The sequence below is a fragment of the Rhynchophorus ferrugineus genome, unplaced genomic scaffold (assembly GCF_030347505.1).
Source record: "Rhynchophorus ferrugineus isolate W39M unplaced genomic scaffold, kcgeb_rfMv2 rfM632, whole genome shotgun sequence".
NCBI classification, from domain to species: Eukaryota; Metazoa; Arthropoda; class Insecta; order Coleoptera; family Curculionidae; genus Rhynchophorus; species Rhynchophorus ferrugineus.
In genome coordinates this window covers 25,013-30,000 of record NW_027473209.1, presented here as the reverse complement: position 1 = coordinate 30,000, position 4,988 = coordinate 25,013, and the positions used below count along the sequence as shown (strand labels likewise).

General features: G+C 47.9%; 3 non-coding genes across 3 annotated transcripts in view; all 3 read right to left on the bottom strand.

The window, feature by feature from the left end:
- The window catches only part of LOC143206293 (large subunit ribosomal RNA), a 4,102-nt gene extending 3,296 nt beyond the window's left edge, over nt 1-806 (bottom strand). The window contains exon 1 of the ribosomal RNA XR_013008277.1: nt 1-806. This exon is cut by the window's left edge and continues 3,296 nt beyond it. This is a non-coding gene — a ribosomal RNA (large subunit ribosomal RNA).
- Nucleotides 807-1,225: 419 nt separating this feature from the next.
- LOC143206291 (5.8S ribosomal RNA) lies at nt 1,226-1,380 on the bottom strand. Its single transcript, XR_013008275.1, has one exon. It is a non-coding gene; the product is annotated as a 5.8S ribosomal RNA (ribosomal RNA).
- Nucleotides 1,381-2,085: 705 nt separating this feature from the next.
- On the bottom strand, nt 2,086-4,074 carry LOC143206292 (small subunit ribosomal RNA). The gene has a single exon (XR_013008276.1). It is a non-coding gene; the product is annotated as a small subunit ribosomal RNA (ribosomal RNA).
- Nucleotides 4,075-4,988: the final 914 nt, after the last annotated feature.

The window sequence follows — 4,988 nt, the reverse complement described above, 5'->3', positions numbered from 1 at the left end:
AACAGTCATCAGAGGTCGGAAACGGCACCGGGTCCGATTACCGACGTGCATCTGACGCGCTTGCGACGAGCCGAACGCTAACGAGTAGCGGCCTTAAACCATTCGGTATACCGTCGAGCGAGTCGACCGCGAACACGAGGGTCCGTAAACGAAAACGGCGCGAACCGCAGTCTACGGTCTCCACCTCGAGCCTTAAGCCGACGCCCAACGGATCGCGACGTCCTACAAGGAGAAAAGTGCACGCGTTCGTCGCCGGATCGACGTACGAAAGGCGCGCGCAACGCCGAAACGTCACGTGTCACGCGATCGCACGCCGCCTACTACGAGCCGCGAATGAATTTCTCCCTTCGACCTTTCGGGTTTCTCAGGTTTACCCCTAAACGGTTTCACGTACTCTTGAACTCTCTCTTCAAAGTGCTTTTCAACTTTCCCTCACGGTACTTGTTCGCTATCGGTCTCGTGGTTATATTTAGCCTTAGATGGAGTTTACCACCCGCTTAGGGCTGCACTCTCAAGCAACCCGACTCTAAGGAGAGATCCTCTCGCCGTCAGTCACGGTCGCTACGGGCCTGGCACCCTCTATGGGCTGTTGCCCCGTTCAAGATGGACTTGGACGCGCGACGTAACGTCGAGATAATGGACCCTCCCGAACACCACATTTCCCGGCGCCCGATGTCGGTCGCGGGATTCGGTGCTGGGCTAATCCCTGTTCGCTCGCAGCTACTAAGGGAATCCTAGTTAGTTTCTTTTCCTCCGCTTAGTAATATGCTTAAATTCAGCGGGTAGTCTCACCTGCTCTGAGGTCGCTAGTTTAATATGCGTGGCGCTCGTAATCATCATAATAATGAAGATTAGGAGCCAATACGAAATATAAAAGTTTAGAATGGAAAAGACGCGCCGTCGAAAAACGGTGTTTTCTCCCTCGTATTCGAGAGACAACGCACCTACGATCCGACGTCGATTAAAAACTAATTTTATCGGATACGACGATCGTATTAATGGTGCGCGCTACGTTTATCACAAAAACGTGCGAACGACCGTTTTAAACACGTCTCATCCCTTTCATATTCGTACGACCCGTACGAGAGAGTTAGGTCACACGTACGGGTCCGCTGTCACGTTTTAGAACGTCGCGATCGAATCGCGCTTATACGCTCAGCACGCTCAGACATTTCTCGTCGATCGCGAAGATCAAAGAAAATCCGAGCAGTCTTGAAATGAGATACGACCCTCAGCCAGGAGTGGTCCGGGTATGAGATCCCAGGACCGCAATGTGCGTTCGAAATGTCGATGTTCATGTGTCCTGCAGTTCACAAGTTGACGCGCAATTAGCTGCGTTCTTCATCGACCCACGAGCCAAGTGATCCACCGTTTAGGGTAATCTTTTTTTAAGTTAGGTTTTAAACGCATATCGAAACGTTTCTATTATAAGACGACGACGACGACGACGCGCGCTCACGTCATAGACAGCGCTTGCGCCCCTTTCGCAGCCGCCGTCGACTTTAAAACGCTCTTACGGTTTATTTTCGTCTTCTCCACTACACACAACGAGAGGAGCGGAGACAGACTACTCGAAATGGTGACGTTCGTTGTAAATTTTCGTCGTCTCACCTCGTACGACAACAAAAGAGCATACGCTGATCATAGTTTGGCAATATTTTCGTAAACTAAATCTCACCCTTTTGGAATGAAACAAACGAAGGGTGATAAGATTTTCGTAAACTAATCACATTACCGATCATCGTATATGTTCGTCGATATGAGGATCGAAACGTCGATTAGAAATATAATTGGCAAAATCGTTTTATTTTGCGCTCGATTTGTCCATTTATAACGAAATCCGTCGTAGGCCGACGATTATTACTCGTCGTCCTATATAACAACATCTTCATCGTATATATCTCCGCTTTCGGGCGTACATCTTTTAAAACCATATATTATAGGTACCCGAAAACAGCTACGTTGACGACGTCGAAATTCGATCGGAACTTCCGAACTTCGTAGATGGCTCTTTAACGTTCGACAATGATTTTTACAGACTTGTACGTTTACCTATTATATATATATAGGCATAACAACACACTGTAATGATCCTTCCGCAGGTTCACCTACGGAAACCTTGTTACGACTTTTACTTCCTCTAAATGATCAAGTTTGGTCATCTTTTCCTACACATCGACGACGCCGAAACGCCATCGCGTGTCGATCCGAAGACCTCACTAAATCATTCAATCGGTAGTAGCGACGGGCGGTGTGTACAAAGGGCAGGGACGTAATCAACGCGAGCTTATGACTCGCGCTTACTGGGAATTCCTCGTTCATGGGGAACAATTGCAAGCCCCAATCCCTAGCACGAAGGAGGTTCAGCGGGTTACCCGGGCCGCTCGGCCAGGGAAGACACGCTGATTCCTTCAGTGTAGCGCGCGTGCGGCCCAGAACATCTAAGGGCATCACAGACCTGTTATTGCTCAATCTCGTGCGGCTAGAAGCCGCCTGTCCCTCTAAGAAGAATAGTTTGTACGCCGACAGTAAAAACCGCGCACGAACCGCGAAACCCGAAAGCAACGCGGCCGGCGGGCCTTTAGGATGTCAAAAAGCGCCTAGTTAGCAGGCTAGAGTCTCGTTCGTTATCGGAATTAACCAGACAAATCGCTCCACCAACTAAGAACGGCCATGCACCACCACCCACCGAATCAAGAAAGAGCTCTCAATCTGTCAATCCTTCCGGTGTCCGGGCCTGGTGAGGTTTCCCGTGTTGAGTCAAATTAAGCCGCAGGCTCCACTCCTGGTGGTGCCCTTCCGTCAATTCCTTTAAGTTTCAGCTTTGCAACCATACTTCCCCCGGAACCCAAAAGCTTTGGTTTCCCGGAAGCTGCCCGTCGAGTCATATTAGGGAACGTCGACGGATCGCTAGCTGGCATCGTTTAAGGTTAGAACTAGGGCGGTATCTGATCGCCTTCGAACCTCTAACTTTCGTTCTTGATCAATGAAAGCGTTTTTGGCAAATGCTTTCGCTTCTGTTCGTCTTGCGACGATCCAAGAATTTCACCTCTAACGTCGCAATACGAATGCCCCCATCCGTTCCTATTAATCATTACCTCGGGGTTCCGAAAACCAACAAAATAGAACCGAGGTCCTATTCCATTATTCCATGCATACAGTATTCAGGCGAAATTTTAGCCTGCTTTGAGCACTCTAATTTGTTCAAAGTAAACGTGCCGGCCCACCTCGACACTCAGTAAAGAGCACCGCGGCAGGATTGAGTTGGGCCGTCGTAACCACGACGCGCACAACACGCACGCCGAAACGCACGCGCGACGGCGACGCGACACGACTAAGCCCACCGGCAGGACGTCTCGCGAAAAACACGCCAGTTAACACCGCGAACGATGAACCGGCGGCGCGAGACACAAATTCGACTACGAGCTTTTTAACCGCAACAACTTTAATATACGCTATTGGAGCTGGAATTACCGCGGCTGCTGGCACCAGACTGGCCCTCCAATTGATCCTCGTTAAAGGGTTTAGAGTGTACTCATTCCGATTACGGGGCCTCGGATGAGTCCCGTATCGTTATTTTTCGTCACTACCTCCCCGTGCCGGGAGTGGGTAATTTGCGCGCCTGCTGCCTTCCTTGGATGTGGTAGCCGTTTCTCAGGCTCCCTCTCCGGAATCGAACCCTGATTCCCCGTTACCCGTTACGACCATGGTAGGCGCAGAACCTACCATCGACAGTTGATAAGGCAGACATTTGAAAGATGCGTCGCCGGTGCGAGACCGTGCGATCAGCTTAAAGTTATTCAGAGTCACCAAGTTGTACGATGACGAGCGCGAACCCGAAACCGATTGGTTTTGATCTAATAAAAGCACTCCTTCCATCTCTGGTCGGAGCTCTGTTTGCATGTATTAGCTCTAGAATTACCACAGTTATCCAAGTAATTGTGGGTACGATCTAAGGAACCATAACTGATTTAATGAGCCTTTCGCGGTTTCACCTTAATTCGGTATGTACTGAGACATGCATGGCTTAATCTTTGAGACAAGCATATGACTACTGGCAGGATCAACCAGGGAACTGTTCTTATTATTTTATCGACACGAAGCAGATAAAACAAATACAGACACAGTTTATTTTATAAGTTTGACTTATAAAGAAACGTGTGCGTAAGACGACGATATATAATATATATCGACGACTAATAAAAAGGAGGTGCATGATAGCGCGCCTAGACGACGGAAAAACCGGTCCGAGGCGCCACGCTCTTACATTTTAATATTAGTTGTCTAATAAAACAAAACGATATCATCATCTTAGACACATCTTTTGTTTTTTTTATACACAACCGATCGACTAGGCACCCAATTATCTCGATTATCGACGACGATCGTCGACTACGTCGAAAATTGGATGCCGCAAAATATCGTTCGGCGTTTATAAGACCTCGAAAAACATTCTCTCCGAACCCTTCGCTAGATAGAAATATATAAAGCGACAAGGAAACCTCGTACGAGAAACGTTTCGTGATTTTTTATTTTATTCTCGCTCGGAGAGCAGAGAGCTATCGCAAAATGTGTTGCTGTTTTATGAACGTTCCGATGAAAAACCGATACGTCCATAAAAATAATAATTCCAATCGCATATGAATCGTGGATCATCTTCTTCTAACGAAGCCGAATGTTCCCGCCGAATTCGCGATCTCGCAGTGATACCGTCGTCGTCGTCGTACGCTTCCCGATATATCGAAAAAAACCGACCAGGAAGAACAACGAAACGACGATACAAAATCGCGAGAGCGTTACGAATATATAATAACACGACGAAATACGCTTTTTATTTAGATAAATAAAAAAATACGGTTCGGATCTTATATATTAACATATAATATGTAATACCACCTTCGCTGATCAAAAGCCACTCGGTAAAAGTGTCACAGCGCCGGTCGACCCGACCCGTCGTATCCGTCTCTCGTATCGCCCCACGTAGAAGC